Genomic DNA, 18,246 nt, shown 5'->3' on the forward strand with positions numbered 1-18,246 from the left:
GTTTCCAAATTTTCACCATACACTTGTCCCACATATCCATAGCTTAGATAAAATTCTCAGACTTATCCAAAGTCTTGGTGGAGTAATTTTTTAAAATTTATACTTTTGCCCCCGTAAAAGTCAAAAATTACATTTTGCCCCCAAAACTGAAAAATTGCCCAGACATATTTTTCATCCCTTATACTCATACCATTCTCCAATTTGTAAAATTTGATCTAAATTCTCTCAAAATCTCAAATTTTGTCCGCGGGTGGTAAAATTATAATTTTGCCCCTACACTCTAAAAATCACCGAAATTAAACTTTTTCACTGCCAAACCCTCAAATTATACTCCAATAAGTCAAATGGGGCCAAAAAATCTTTTCTAAAAATTCCCATTGTGTCCCTAGGTGGCAAATGATCATTTTGCCCCTAGATAGTGAAAATTTCGGTTTGACTCCAAATTGATCCTCGAACTCCAAATCACCATATTAAACCATTCTGGGACTTTAATATTCTTAATTTCATTTTAAATTCTCTATTTTATCTAGTTTGAGGCTTAAATTAACTTAATTGTACCATTTAGTACATTGTCGTCTTTTAACGATTTTTCTTTTGTGGCTTTCCAAGTATGCAAGCATATTGTCAATCATATGAATGACATGGCAAGTATTTTATAAGGTCGGGCTTGATAACACTACCCCCCTTAAAATAAAATTTTGACCTCAAAATTTCATGTACTGAACTCAGAGAAAAGGTGAGGGTATTGTTTTCTCATCTAATGCTCGACTTCTTATGTCCTCCCCTTTATAGGGAATTTCGATTTGTTCACCTCATTTACCTCCAATTCAACTCGAGTACTTCACTTATGTCTATTATTATCCTTTAAAATCAGATCAACAATAACCTTCATAATTATGATCTCTTATATCGAGACACCAAGCATGCTTTTATTACTATCATTAAACTTGAACCACAACTCCATCCCAATCATACCAATTTCGGTCGCATTTTATACTTATTTAGGTATACCAATCACTATCTTATTACTTCATTCCATATTAAATTTCTCAACTTTCATTCATTCATCCCATCCTCATACACTATTGTGTAGTTTACAATATCATTAACACGCCATACTCATTCTTGTACATATCCTCAGCGTTCGGGAAAATTAATGGCTTTAATTATTTCTACATACTTCATGTTTACTTTGCATTTAGAAAATTTCAATCTTCTTAATCCTATTAATCCATTTCATATGGCTTAATCGTACGATAGATTATATTCCCTTAACTATTTCTCCAAAATTCCTTAGGTCACCATAAATCGTCTTCTGATAAGATTCTTAATCGTTACATTATCTATACAACTCATCAAATATATTGAGTTCAAATCTTGAACCACTAAAACCATTATTCATTTTAGTTGGGTACATCACTACTCCACACATACATATACATGTACATGCAAATGTCTATATTCCTCATTATGTATACGGGTCTCTGTTTTCAAATGCCTTCAGACTAATTTCTCTTTGTTCATTCCCATCCATAATCAAGATTCAATAAAATAATCTTCATAATTCATACAAATTCTCATCATGCCTGTGCATAGTTCTTCATCATTTATATACTTATATTCTCTTCTTATCATTTCCAATTATATGCTTAAGTTTCCTTGTACTGTATATCATTGCATCACAATGTCATCTTCATTGAATTATAATCTATTATGCGTGTATGTTTTATAATCCCATTGGTATCTCAAAGATTTATCTTGACTTGATCATTGCATCTTATGCAATATTACAATTCCTAAAAGTCATCCTTATTCCTCGATTATCCTTCATGTCTCCTATATATATTGTATCCTTATTGCATTCCGATATTGATTTGTCACTTAAAACTCAAATTCATTTGAATCATGTATGCCTCAAGCATTTTCGAATTCCAATTCCCATAATTTATTAAGAAAGTTTCATTATCTGACTTCATTATCAAGGTTAACTTCTATCATCCTTTATTCCACTCTTTCATATGAATATAACATCATTCTTCCTTAACTAATTTACAAATTGTACTTGAAATTACAAGACTTGAAACTAAATTCTCCTCAAGTACTTTTTAATGTTAATACTTATACTACTCTTAGCTTATAGCTTCCTTTTTATAACTACATAACTTAGTGCTTGCTTTCACAAGATCCATGGCAGAACTTATCTTGAGTATTTCCTTAAGGATATTTATTTTAAATTTATGTCTCACAACATATGATCATTTAACCCGTAACTTAGCCATTTGGCTCCTTAGCAAGTTTGAAAGTCACGCATCTTATGCTCATCATGTATAACTTATAATTCTTTCTCAAGGGCGTTTAAACATTCTTGAAACACTTAATCACTTATTTACTCTTTTATACACCAAATATATCATTTCCATAAAGGCATGCCCAACTACTCATGATTCAATTTATCTCCATGGGTTTCTAGCATGTCACCTAGTTTACTTGTGTTGTTACTAATCCTTTCCTTTCAACAAGGTCAAGACAAGATTAATATATTCTCATAACAATATTCTATATAAACTCATTTGCTATATCATTATTGATATCTTTATTTACATTTTCCTCACTTGGTATTGACATCTCTTATCAGTATCTCATACATTCATCTAACCTTTCGCTCGCTTCCTCTTTAGTCTTTAACAAGACTTAATCTCTTGTCTTTTTTATTTCTTAAGATTTGACTTCAATCATCATATTATTCATCTTAACACTCCACATGTTAATTTATTTTTATGTAGCCATCTCAAAAATTCTCTAACTTTTCTTTCTCTTACATGCCAATATATATAAGGCAATAAAAAAAAACTCTGCAATTTCACTCATCATCTTTATCTTAATACCTCCCAATGCACTTAAAACTCCAAACAACAAAGTTTAGCATGAAAACCAATGACCATTCTTCAACTCATGAGTTTCATCTTTATGCCACTCTCAATTTGCTCTAGCTTTCTAGCCATTAGGGGTTCTTAACGTGGCAGCATTTGATAGTCAATACTGTGGCGTTGCAACGGTTTGAATTCACTTTATCTTAGCAACTCTTCCACCTTTAAAGCTACTACCTCAATTATTCACAATCGTGTGGCTTCCCTCTGAGTCTATACCACAATTAGCAAGACTAACTTTCTATCACAAGTGTGCGATCAAAACATTGATTTAACTTATTTATTTTGCCACTAACATTCATATATCTGTACCATAACATTTAATACAAGTTTGCTTAAGCAAAAATCTCCAAATTTATTCATAGCTACATGTATCTCAAATTGCTCATCACTTATCATCAGTCAATAAATCCCACTCAAAAATACCCTTTCCATATTGTATAGTGATTTCACCATATAGCATCACTACACTATGTTCCTCCATTCTACTATCACGCATACTCCATAGAAATTAATTAAAAGATTTACGTACCTTAACTAATGCTAATTCCATTTAATCATATCTTAAATACTTCAAACTTGTAAATTACAACTCCAAATGTATGTCCATATATTGATAATCTTTATTTATTTCATGATCATGAAAACTACAACTTACAAACTAGCTTTCTATCATATGTACTTTATTAGAGCACTAATTTCAACATATTTAATCTACCCTTGGTGGTATGTCAAAATCATCCCTGTCTCGGTTGCAATCTAGAGGAATCTCTCCTCTGCATATCCGTATGAGCTGGTGCAGATGGAGTAGCTACCGTAGCCCGTCCTAACTGTGGGCAATCTCTCCTAATGTGACCCGGTTGATCACAACGAAAACATCGTGCAGGCTCTCTGCACAGCCCAACATGATAATTCTCACAATTGCTACATCTACGTGAACTTCCTGAAACAAAGGAGTCTTTGCCCCTTTTTGGTGGCTGATTGGAAGATACACTCAGATTTCTCCTTTTTTCTAACTCAGCTCGCAGACTCCTGTTTTCATTCGCAAGCTTCTCAGCTCTTAAAGCCATCCACACCACCTCTTTAGCCACAGTTGCGTCCAACTCACCCATAAAAGAAACAAAACTATGTTGCCTAGCCTCTTTAAGCTTCTTAGAATAAAAAACATCCAACACTAGTGGTGGGACAGGAGGTGGGGGTGGTGGTACTGAAGGAGTAGCTGGAGCAACTGTAGGAAGAGCTTGACCAACCTAAGCCTGGCCAGTAATAGCAGTAAAGAAGGCTGCCAATGCCTAAACTGCCTCAAGAGACATGGCAGGAATACTAGTAAGTGGTAGAAGAGGCGGAGGATGTGGAGGATTCTCGGTCTATTCAGCAGCAGGTGTTGCCCGAATGGTGGATACAGTCGATTCCTCCTCTATTGCACCTAACTGACGACGTTGAAAACGACCTCTTCCCCTCCCAACTGATCTAGTGAGAGGTGGGTGTTCGCGTCAAGAAGACATAATAATCTATAAGAGGGAACAAAGTGAGTTTAGGCAACCTCAGGCTCTATATGCTTATGCATGTATTTTATTCAACCTAACCTAACTTAACTCGGGGCCACACTGACACTGTAAATTTTTAAAACAGCTTTAAATTAACTTTGAACCCAAAAACTCTAATCTTTAAAACCAAAAGCTTTGATACCAACTTAATTAGACTCAACCCCTCAGGGCATAATGGCATTAAATGGTACCTATCAGAGCACTCGACAAGGGGTGCACTTCACTTTGGGGAGCACGGAGCAGTTCCTTCCCTCCCTTTCCAAGCTCTTGGACGGAGAGTCACACTTCGCCATAGATCATATGCGAGAGTTCCTAGAAATAGGGTTATCTTTCCCTTTACTCTGATACCAACTTAATTGTCACGACCCAGAACTCCCATTCAGTCCGTGACAACCGCCGTGACGTCTCAATCGACATTCACTACCCGAAATGTCAATCGGAACCCTGCAAGGCTTTAATATCAGCTTCTCATTTCCCATGTGGATAATTGTTGCCAAATACCACATTCTAAAAGATTTTAAACTGTTTCCAACTTAAACAAATAAAATAATAATTTTTGTCTCACAGGAGAATTTTGGTCATTTATCCAAAAAATCTCAAAATCAGTTAAAAATATAGTATGTAAGTGGAAAACACATATTTCATAATCAAAAATAATTTTGGATGTCTAAAACATTCATTTAAAATGGAATTATGACTGTTAGAATAAAATAAAAGTATTAAATAAAATATTCAATTTTCACATAAAATAATATTTTAAGAACACTGCATAAATAATTTTTACAACGTAAAAGCAAAATAAATTCTTACATACCGTAATGCAGATAACAAAAGTATAGAATTTAATTTACAGTGACACGTGGGCCCATGAACGACCAAAAGTATAAAAAAAATGAACCTATAGTTTTTGGATGTGGCAAGTTCAATTGTAATCCTCGCCGATATCAGTTATCTACAATCTATTTTGAGCCTGTAATGGGTGGAAAAGAGGGTGGTGAGATTATAAAATCCTAGTGAGTAAACAAACATCACTCAAAATATCTAAAGTCGAGTAAAAGGAGACTATTAAAATATTTCATCAAACTGTAATTTATCATCTTTCAACTTATTTCAACCAAATGAAATCAATTTATTTAAAGCAAGTAATCAATATGGCTTATGAATTTCTTAAAAAGCTTGGCTCATGCAAAAACTATTATCATACTCAGTTATCTAGGATACCTTGGCCGAGGGCTATCCCAACTGAGTCCGCCAAGGCTATTAAAAAGTCATGTTTTATTTTGAAAACATAGTCGTTCCTTGGCGTTGGCCGAGTTCCCCTACATGTGGTGGTTTGGCGTGAAGTAAACTCTAAAAGTTATATCTCGGGAGTTACCATACTCGCCTCTCCAACCGAGGTAAAAATATAACAGGATTTCGAGCCCCTCTAATAGGCTAGTCCATAGAACCCAGCCCACTGCAGCAGGTTAAACCCACCATACAATAAAATTTTAACAGCATGACAGGGCTAATATATTACTACCCAGCCTGCAAGGGTAAAATAAAGCAATTCATACAATTCGTAAAAAAAAACACAGCCCAGCCAGTCATGCCAATACAATAACATAAGCCATTAATTCAATTTTAAATTTACAACATATCAGTGGTCTCCAATTACTCTATTTTCAAAATCGTTATTTCGTTTCAAGACAATTTATAAAATATTTTCATTTAAACTCATTTTGTTTACAAAACATAAAAATTTACCATTTGAACTCATTTTCATAAAATTCACCAAAACCGAATAAAAACATACTTTAGATAATTAAAATGATGGTAAGGTTACTCACAGTGTCTAAAGTGGGGATTTTCAAAATACTCAGACTACTGGTCCTCGGGTGCAATTCCCTTGCCTTTATCGGAGGACTCACCACCTTAACACAGTACAAAATCGAGAAATTCACCACATTGGTACTAAATTGAAATTAAACTAATTTAGACTACTAATGCATGATATGGAATGCAAAAATGTCTAAATTTTACCTAAACGCGATGTTAACTTATTTCGATCTTTTACCCGATAAATCAATTTACGTGTCCGTTTAAACTCCAAATTAATTTTTTTTTTCAGTTTCTATACCTCAATTGCACCCAAATTGACTTAATGTCCCTCAGTGTGGTGCAAATTATCAATCTCGATAGCAAATTATGAAAATACCCCTAGTGGGTAAAAATTCATATTTTTGCTCCGAAAATTCTCATTATTTTTCTAGGCTCATAATTCATCATTATTCATCATAATTCTTCAAATAAACATCAAGATCAGCAGCCAATATTCCCCTAGAAAATTCGGCATAATGGGTTTCAATGGGAGAAAATTATTTCTCTAGCTTATTTTTGCTATATTTCAATATAACCTAACTAAAATGACTTAATTCAATTAAAATCAACCAAAACTCAAGCTCAAAACTCATCCATGGAGGTTTGCCCAGCATGGTTGTCCATACCCACTTTCTAATTTTGCATGAAAATGAGAAAAAATGCATGGGTAGTGAAAATCACAAAGAAAATAAATGAAATTTACCTTTTTAATGCTTGATTTCTCTTGATTTTCCCCAAAATTTTCAACTAGAGTTCTTATTTCTTTTCCCTCTTTTCTCTCCTGGTTTGGACGGCTTGAAGAAGATGAGAATTCTGGAAATTTTGACCTTTTTAAAGGCTTAAATAATATAATATTATTTTATTCATTTTTTTTGTTTTTTTAATTCCTTAAATTCTAGCCATCCATTTGCTTCCAAATTTTCACCATACACTTGTCCCACATATCCATAGCTTAGATAAAATTCTCAAACTTATCCAAAGTCTTGGTGGAGTAATTTTTTGAAATTTACACTTTTACCCCCGTAAAAGTTAAAAATTACATTTTTACCCCAAAAACTGAAAAATTGGCCATAGACATATTTTTCATCCCTTATACTTATACCATTCTCCAATTTGTCAAATTTGATATAAATTCTCTCAAAATCTCAAATTTTGTCCACGGGTGGTAAAATTACGATTTTGCCCCTACATTGTAGAAATCACCGAAATTAAACTTTTTCACTGTCAAACCCTCAAATTATACTCCAATAAGTCAAATGGGGCCAAAAAATCTTTTCTAAAAATTCCCATTGTGTCCCTAGGTGGCAAATGACCATTTTGCCCCTAGACAGTGAAAATTTCGGTTTGACTCCAAATTGATCCTCAAACTCCAAATCACCATATTAAACCATTTTGGGCCTTTAATTTTCTTAATTTCATTTTAAATTCTCTATTTGATCTAGTTCAAGGCTTAAATTAACTTAATTGTACCATTTGGTACATTGTCGTATTTTAACGATTTTTCTTTCGGGGCTGTCTAAGTATGCAAGCATATTGTTAATCATATGAATGACATGTCAAGTATTTTATAAGGTCAGGCTTGACAGTAATTCATTATTTCCTAACCAATTCACTTGAAATAAAATCAAATCCACCATCCATACTCTACATGGAAGATTTGGCAAATGATGGCTGATGGAAGAAAATGATTTTTTCTTGTTTGCTTTTCATGCTACACATCACTAACTAACTAAAAACACTAGAATAATATGAAATCTAACCAAATCAAGCATCAAAACCCCTCCCCCCATGTCCGGCAAGCAAAGGTATCTTCATGCAAACTTGATTCTCAACCATGGAAAATGAAAAAGGATGCATAGGAAAGGTAGATCTCAAGCTAAAATTGAAAAATCTTACCTTTTGTCACTTAATTCCTTGAAATCTATCAATTTTCCCTTGAATTTTTTCACCTAGGGTTTGTTCTCTTCCTTTTTCCCTTTATTCTTGGTGAGGCCGAACATAAAGAGTGAAATAAGAGAGGTTTGTGCTGGTTTTTTAATGTAAATTATAAACAAATATAAGCTTGCCACTTGTCACCATATCATTGGTCCATTTTTAAATTCTTAACTTTTAAGCTTTCTTTCTCTACCACATAAAATATTTCAATTTATCCATAGTATAAAATGTTAATGGATGGAATCCATGGGCATGACAAGTGTTGGGTGTGTAAAATTACAATTTTGCCCTTAGGTGGCAAAATGACTATTTTGCCCTTATCCTCGGAAAAATATCAAAATTAAAATTCTTAACTTCTAAAACTCAAATTATACTCCAAATGATCAATCTTAGTCAAAAATTTCATCCAACACTCATATCTTAACCTCGGGTAGCAAAATGACCATTTTGCCCCTAGGTCATGAAAATTCCAATTTGACTCCAAATCGGTCTTCGAACTCCGAATCACCATTTTAAGTCATTCTGGGGTTTTAAAATTCCAAATTTCACCTTAAAATCTTTATTTCGTCTAGTTCGAGGCTTAATTAAGTCTGGCTTGACAATTATACCCAGAAAAACTATCCATAAATGAGAATAAAGCATGTTTTACAGTATTATCCACAAGAGTATCGATATGTGGCAAAGGGAAGCTATCTTTCGGACTCGCTCTGTTCAAATCCCTGTAATCTACGCACATTCAAACTTTTCCATCCTTCTTAGGAATTGAGACTATATTAGCTACCCATTCAAGATACTTGGCCACCTCTAAGAACCCAACATCAAATTGCTTTTTTACTTCTTCTTTAATCTTCAGTAACATATCTGGCTTCATCCTTATCAATTTCTGTTTAATCGGCTTGCAATCTGGCCTCAAAGGTAACTTGTGGATAACAATGTCAGTATTAAGACCCGACATGTCCTGATATGACCAAGCAAACACATCCACATACTCACGAAGCAATTCTTCTAACTTCTGTCGTTCACCAGATGATAGTGAGGTACCAATCTTAACCTCTTCCTTTTCTTCCCCATTTCCCTAGTTAATCATTTCTGTGAGTTCTTGATAAGGTAAAACCTCCCTTTCCTTCTGTTCTAACAATTTCAACAAATCAGGGGGTAAGTCATAGCCATCCACTTCCCCTCAATTTTTCAATTCATCAACGTTCGAAACTTTCTTGAAATCAAAATTCAAATTGTTCTCTAGATTGTCTTCATGTTCATTATTTAAAGACCTGCAAATAAGTAAAATTGGACACATGTATGGGTAAGTATTTATTGGCTAAAAGAATAAATGAAAAGGAAATATGCGAAAAGGTTGATGAATTATGAAACACATCATGCATTGTCATTTATTTAAATGATTAAGGTAATAAGAAAGCCCTACTTAAATAAGAAATTACTTCTAACGCCCTTAGGCATAGGCATTTTGGTAAAATTGTTCATTACATTTTCAAAGACTTAAAGATGACAAGTAACTCTATGGCTGTCCAATTGAGTAGCTCTTCTCCTAGCAGTACTGGATACATCGTAGGGACCTTCTTGTTAGGTTCTTTATCTTTGATCATATGGATTGACAGCTCATTAAATATCTGCAAAACTTGATTGACCTTTATCGGTGCTTCAGAATGAATGTAACCTACAAAGCGGAAAGTCTCATACAAGTATGGAATTGTCCTTTTTACAAATTCTTCTTCCTTTCCCTCAAGCTAAACCATCCTTTTAATGTTCCTTTGGGTTGCCAATTTCCTTCTCTCTTATTTGGTAGGTTTGTACCCCAAACCGAACTTTTCTTCATTCTTGATTGGAATCAAATGACGGCTAATTCCTTGTAAATTCTTTCCTAACCCTAGACCAGCACGACATCCTTTTCCCACTGTCTATTTAACCTCTATTTTTGTTGCTGCTAACAAGCGAACATTTGGTATCACTGCCTCTTCTCCCACATAAGTAACATTAACAAATTCAAAGGATTTAAATGAGCATTCAAGGACTTCTTCCGCTGCTTCTACATAGGAAGCGGATGAGGATTGGATGGCTAGTATGTTTTCTTCTGCAGAGATGCTTATCAATTGACCTTCAATTATGAATTTTACCTTTTGATACAAAGAAGACAGTACAGCTCCCGCCATATGAATCCACGGGCATCTTAATAGACAGTTATAAGATGGGGTAATGTCCATCACCTGAAATTAGACATCAAACACACAAGGATTGATTTTTACTAGTATTTCTATATCACCTACCACCTCCCGTTTGGTTCCATCAAATGCTTTGACTATCATGTGACTGGCCCTTATATGAGTCATATCAATCGACAACCTTGTTAACATTGAACGAGGCATGACATTCAAGGTCGAATTATTGTCAATCAACACTCTAGGTATGGCATGGTCTTTGCATTTGATAGTTATGTGAAGAGCCTTATTATTTCCTTGACCATTTGATGGAATTTTCTCATCATTAAAGGCAATGAAGTTCCTCACTGTGATGTTCCACACAATATGGTCTAACTTTTCCATCGATATATCATGAGCCACATAAGCTTGATTCAAGACCTTGAGTAGCACATTCTTATGTGCTTTCGAATTCAAAAGCAAAGATAACAGCAAGATGCGAGCAAGCATTCTTGTTAATTGCTCCACCACACTATACTCACTGTGTTTCATAAATTTTAGAAATTCGCCAGCTTCTTTCTCCGTGACAAGCCTTTTAACCTCGTTGTTTGGAGTATCTACAGGTTCGACAGTTTGGTCCTTAGGAAAGGTACTTGCTTCTTTCGGATCTTCTCCCTGTTTGGATTTTCCTTTTTCAACTATTTTTGCTATCTTAGGAGAATAACATTGCCCACTTCCTATTATACCTCCCACGCCAGTTAGGTCTACAAAAGATACTTGGGAAGTAAATGGGGTCATACCTAAGATATTATATTCGTAATTCCAAGGAATAGTCTTCTCACTCTTGTACGGGAACGGGTTGAGAATTTCGATGGTGATACCACTTTCGACAACAGTAGGGGATGTATCATTCATCGAACTCCTTTTTTCTTCGTAAAAGATGGTGAGAGGTTTAGGTTTGCTTATACCAGATGAACTTGATGCCACTTCAGTTAAAGGATCTTCATTTATGGTTCCAACCTAATCCTCTTTGACCTCTGCATAAAACTCAATTACTAACAAATCGGTCAACTCTTGCAACTTATGTCACGACCCGGAACTCCCCTCGAGCCCATGACAACCGCAGCGGTGCCCCAATGAGCATTCGTTTCCCGAAATACCGACCGAAACCTCGCAAGGCTTAATATCAGTTTCTCATTTCCCCCGGTGAGTAACCGTTGCCAAATTTTATGTTCTAAAGGATTTTGAGCTATTTCTAAATTAAAACTGATAAAATAAAAATTTTTGTCTCATATGGGTATTTTGGTCATTTTCCACTAAAAATTTTGAAACCAGTTAAAAATGTAGTAAACAAGTACCAATCACATAATTCACAATTAAAAATAAGCTTAGGCATCTAAAACTTTTATTCAAAATGAAATTATAATTATTTGAATATAATAAGAAGATAAAATGAAATATTCAATAAAATATTTTATTCTCATATAAACAGAAATTTTGGAGTTATGCGTAAATACTTTGTAAAACCCGACCCTATAAACACATGTCATGACATACATGCACTGAGTAGCATGTTATTACGCTAGGAAAGTTCTTAAGAATAGACGAAACTCGGTATTGTACCTTTCTGATGAAATGGCTAATATTTTACTACCCAACTTGCAAGGGTAAAATAAAATAATTCATACAATTCATAAAACATAGTCCAACCAGTCATGCCAACACAATAACAATATAACATAAGCCATCAATTTCCAATCATAAATTTGCAACATGCTAGTGGTCTCCAATTACTCTATTTTGCAAAATCATCATTCAATTTTTAAAACAATTTATAAAATCTTTTCATGTAGACACATTTTATTTGTAAAACTCAAGATTTACCATTTAAACTCATTTTCATAAAATTTCACCAAATCCGATTAAAAACATACTTTAGATAATAAAAATGATGGTAAGGTTACTCACAATGTCTAGAGTGGGGATTTTCGAAATACTCAAACTACTGATCCTCGATGCAATTCCCTTGCTTTTATCAGAGTACTCACCACCTTGACACAGTACAAAATCGAGAAATTCACCACATTGGTACTAAATTGAAATTAAACTAATTTAGACTACTAATGCATGATATGGAATGCAAAAGGTCTAAATTTTGCCTAAACACCATATTGACCTATTTCGATCTTTTACCCGATAAATTGAAATACGCATCCAATTTAGCTCTAATTGATCCCATTTCTTTTTCTAATGCTTCAAATCAGCAATGTCCAGCCAAATAACCCAAAAATCAGCAAAGCCACATTCAAATTCCTTCTTGGAAAACTTCGGCCAAAATGGTGCATCATTGTCATAATTTTTCCTACTTGATTTTCTGTCCATAATTCATTAATTTCTATATCAAAAACCATGATTTCATAATCAAATAACCTAAAATAACATCACATTCTTCCTCACCATTGACTTGAAAATTCAGCTAAGGCTAGGTAATGGGAAAAATGAATGTTTTTCTACATATTTTGTTTACTAACATGCTAAACTAACACTAAACACCAACATGTATCAAAATCAAATCAATCCAACAATTTTCTCTCTCTAGACCCATATGACCAGCCATGAAAAATAAGGAGAAATGCTTGGGAATAAGAAAACTCAAGCTTAATAGAAAAAATCTTACCTTTTTCACTTAATTCCTTGAAAATTCACACTTTTTCTTTGATTTTTTCTCTCTAGGGTTTGGTTTTTATTTTCTCTCCCTTCTTGCTGGTTTGGCCGACCATGGGGTGGAAGATGGGCTTGTTTTTGTGCCTTTTAAAAAGGAAAAATAATAAATTAATAAAGGCATGACATGTGGCATCATGTCATTGGTCCGTTTTTAATTTCTTAACTATTAAGCTTTCTCTCTCCACCACTTAAATTCCTTCAATTATCCATGATAATATTGGATAAAATTCATGTGCTGGACAAGTGTCGGGTGCATAAAATTACAATTTTGCCCCTGAGGTAGTAAAATTACCATTTTACCCCTATGCTCCGAAAATACCGGGATTACAATTTTTTTTCACTTATCAACCTCATTATACTCCAATGAGTCAAATGTGATCAATCTTGATCAAAAAATTCTTCCAATATTCCAATTTTATCCTCAGTGGCAAAATTACCATTTTACCCTTGGATAGTGAAAATTCCAGTTTGACTCCAAATTGATCCTCAAACTCCAAATCACCATATTAAACCATTCTGGGACTTTAATATTCTTAATTTCATCGTAAATTCTCTATTTGATCTAGTTCGAGGCTTAAATCAACTTTGTTGTACCTCTAGGTACAATACCGACTTTTGTCAATTTTTCGAGACTCTCTTAGCATGCAAACATGCTATCCACAACATGTATGTCATGACAAGTATTTTATAGAGTCAGGCTTGACATCTTCTCCCTCACTTGGATCAACCATATGATCCTTCTTCACAATTGATTTCGACATCCTGCTAAATATTAATATTTTAATATTATTTTATTAATAAAATATTATTCTATTCTAAAAATTTTATCTTGTCTCCTTGGTTGCCAAAGTTCCTTATTATACCTCAATTGACCTCCGAATCACCCTTTTATCTCTAAAATTCTCTCCCAATAAAATATTATTATTTTATTATTATTTACTCGCGTGCGAAATATTTTATCACAAATTATTCCTTTCATCTTTTATCACTTTTGAATATTTTAATTGACCTTAATTTGCATCCGATCAACTTTATTAATCACTGTTTCAAAGTATGGGGCATTTCAACTTACAACAAAAGCCATCGCAATTTTGAATAGAATGTCCGAAAGCCCCCATATGAAATTTGCAAGAATGAGTGAGATCATGCCCAATTCTTTTGTGTCTAATTGGTTCTGGAGTGATGGCATTTATTTTGAATAGTGCCTCAAACACTTTATCTATTGACGTTTGAATTTCTTCGATACTCCTTTTCACCTTTCAAGTCATCCTTTCATGTATGGCGTTCACTGTCGGCCTTCCATGGTTAGGCAATGGATTTTCATAAATGGATTCCCATCAATATTTTAGTTGACCTTTTTAGCAAAATTTACCTTAATGAGCACTTGGACCTTATGTTTTAATGCAGTATAATTTTTCATAGAGAGCCCTTGAATCCCAAAATGATAATCACATTATGCATTCTGATCATACCACTTTGGAAAAAGAGGTTTGAGTGGTTCTATAGGGGTGCAGGCAAAAAGTCAATTTTCAATCAATTGCGATAATAGAGCAGTGTAAGAAATTGGGATGGGATCGAACTGCGTTTTTTCTTGGGTAGTTTTGGATCTTTTTTTAGCATTACCAGAGTTATTGGTCTAAGATGTGGGTTTTGGTGCTGGTGTTTGTGGGAGGGCATTGGTTCAAAATACTGGTTGTGCGGCAAGCTGACAGGTATAAGGATTCTGGGCAATGTTGCCCATACTTGGATAGAAAGGTGGATATGGATGATATGGATGGTAAGTGTTGAAATTATGGGTTTGTGGGCTAGTGTAAGTAACTACTTGTATATCCTTTTCCTTTTTCTTGAAAGTGGTCTTTTTCTTGGAGCTAATGGTTTTGTTCCCCTCAATATTTCCATTCTTGATTTCTCCTTCAATTATCTCCCTTTAGAGGACCAAATTTGTAAAATTTTTGGTGGCATTGCCAATCAACCGTTCATAGAAAGAAGCCCTAAGTGTATTTATAAACAATACAGTCATCTCCTTATCTGTCAAGGGTGGTTGCACTTGTGCCACTACGTCTCTCCATCTTTGAGCATATTCCTTGAAACTCTCACTAGCCTTTTTTTCCATAGTCTGAAGTGATAAGCGATCAAGGGCTAACACAACAACATGCTTGTATTATGCCATGAAGGCTCTAACCAAATCCTTCCAAGTTTTGATATGACTTCAATCAAGATATACTTACCATCTAGCTATTGATTCAATTAGGCTATCTTGGAAAAAGTGAATTAGCAACTTATCATCATGCGACTGTGTAGCCATCTTCCGGCAATACATAGTAATGTGTGCCATCGGGCATTTTGTCCCATCATATTTTTCAAATTCTGGCACCTTAAATTTGGGAGGGATTACCACATTGGGAACTAAGCATAACTTAGCTGTATCCATGGTTTCGAACCTATCCACTCTTTCCATAGCTCGAAGGCGTTCTTCCAACAAATCGTACTTTTTTTGAACTTTTTCATTTTTTCCTGTTTGTGATGAGCTCTTTCTTAATTTCTCTTACTCTTTTGGATTATCTAAATCCGGAATGTGTATTGGTTCAGTGGGATTTATTTCGGAATTCGACCCAAATTGCCCATGAATCAATTGGTGACCTATTGGGGGTGGTACGTTGTAATAAGCAGGTGGTGCGACTTGCGGGTAAGCCCTTTGGAAAGTTTGGGCATGGGGTGGAGTGAACCCCAAGGGATAAGGTAGATCATCTCTCGAGTTACCGGTGTCTTGTGTTTGTGGGTTTTCTAATAGAGTTGACTTTTCAACCACTTTTTTTCCTTTACTTAAGCTTGTCATCAATTCTATTATCTTTGCTAACTATTCTCTCATTTCTTCTTGAGCTCTTTCCATTCTATCCATTTGATCCCTTTGCTCTTCTTCCATGATCCTTACTTGCTGACGAGTATTATAAACACGCTAGTCACCAATTTTAGGTTGTCGAGCTATCTTGGAATCCTTAATTTTTAAACCATAAACATGAATTAGATGCATTCTTTTTTAATGAATGTGATGAAAAAAGAAAATTTTTTATTTTTATTTTATTTTACTTGTTTTCAAAGAATTAAGAATTGATCATGACAAAAGTTAAATTGTTGTGCATTTTACAGAACAAATTATGCACATGTGATGCAAATAAAAAATATTGGCCATCTAACAATAATTTTCGCGGGGAATCTTGATTCATAAAAGTTAAGCATTCGATTACATCACTACTTAGAGCATTTACATCATTAGCTTCAAAAGAAATGGCCAACTCGATCATACTGGTCCCGTACTAGCTTGAGGTGGCTTATTAAGTGCTCACTAAGCTCATCTTTCTGAAGAATCTCTCTCCTAAGCTCATCGGTCTTGTTTTCCATTTCCCTTGCTTTGTAGGCTACCTCCCTCATTTGCATCAATATCCATTCCGTCTCAGACTGCTTTCTTCGGAGGTCTTGCTCGTACGAGTTTCCCATTTCTCGCTTTTGGAAGTATTCCCTCCTGCTAGCCTCATATTGCTCTTTATAGCTTTCCATGGCTACTTCCATTAAGTTGCAATCACTTCTGAGTTCTTGTATGGTTCGTTCTTACAATTGTATCTTGTTCTACAAAGAATTATTACTAGTTTGCATTCCTTGGATCTTGGCGACTAAAGATGAACATGTCGCATTCAAACTTTCAAACTTGCTTTCTCACTCATTTCGTTCATCAAAAGCCTTTTGAACTTTCCTCGAGGTTTCTTTCTTTACTTTTTCAAGTTCTGCTTCATATCTGCGCTTCATATTCATCATTTCCGTCTCCAGTTTCCTTTTAGCTAGCTCACTAGAGGTTTTGGATTTTGTGGATGCAGTTTCTGGAAGACATACAACATCTTTTACTCATTGGGCATGCCAAACTAAGTATCCAATGGTGACCTCATCAGTGAACCGTCCTTGATCCACCCAACTTGTTTTCTTCCATGCTTGAATAATATCTTGGATCTTCTTAAGGGTTCCCGACTCGTCGTATGTGAACTCCAGTTGGTTGAGCCTATGTGTCATTGGTACAAATTGCTCGGATTTGAATTGCCTCCGTACCATCATTGGGGCATAACTGATTACTCCCCAAGGTCCTATCAATGGTACCTATGGTTCGTCTCCACACTTGTACATCACTTGCATCCTAGGCATCCAAGGAGCCCTTCAGATCACCTCCACACTTATAAGCCTCCGAAGTCTAGCAATCCATTCTTCTTTTCTCTTACAAACTGGCCATTCGCTTTCGCAGAATTCGCAAATAGGACAGCTTGATGAGAGTAACGACTTTCGAAATCTATCAACCTTGCACTCAAAGTGGCTCTTTATCCATATCGTGAGAAGTTGGGCACATCCGATGAAATGCCCTTCACCCTTCCGACTGCAATTATTTAGTGACCTTAATGTCTCGACTATGATGGCTAGAGCTGGATTAATGTTCCTCGTTACTTGGTTAAAGAAATCGATGATTGAAACTTCAACGTGCCCTAGGATTTTTGGAAAAATTACCAACCCATATATTGCCAAGGCGAAGGCAAGATGACCTTGATCATCTTCCTTGTGTTTCTTAATGTAATTATTCAGGAAATCCATGGAAGGCATTAAGTGTCTCCTTTTTTCTTCAAGTTCTGATCGACCTCTTCGATAGTGACATTCAATAACTTGGCCAATTTCCTCCGATGTCCGGTCTTTTGAGCCCTCCGGTATACCTTGTCATGTTGTATTTGATCTATGTGGAGCAAGGATGAATACTCCTCTATTGTCGGTGTCATATCTATTTCATTGAACACGAAACACCGATAAATATATCTCAAAATTATAATATATGGGCTAGAAATTTAGTGTATAACACAAGCATTTTTTTTTTGTTAGTGTTGCAATAACACAAGGTTTTCTTTCATTATTTTAGACATAATAGACGAGCCAAATGTTGCCGCAAAGAATCATCCTCTATGCGTCAATTGATAATATATAATTATATTGAGATTTTTATAATATATAAAAAAGCTACTTTTTGTACTATCAATATCTTTTTTTTATTCTGTTGGCTTTCTATCTACTTTATTA

This window comes from Theobroma cacao, chromosome 10 (assembly GCF_053813885.1).
Source record: "Theobroma cacao isolate CCN51 chromosome 10, ASM5381388v1, whole genome shotgun sequence".
Taxonomy (NCBI): Eukaryota; Viridiplantae; Streptophyta; class Magnoliopsida; order Malvales; family Malvaceae; genus Theobroma; species Theobroma cacao.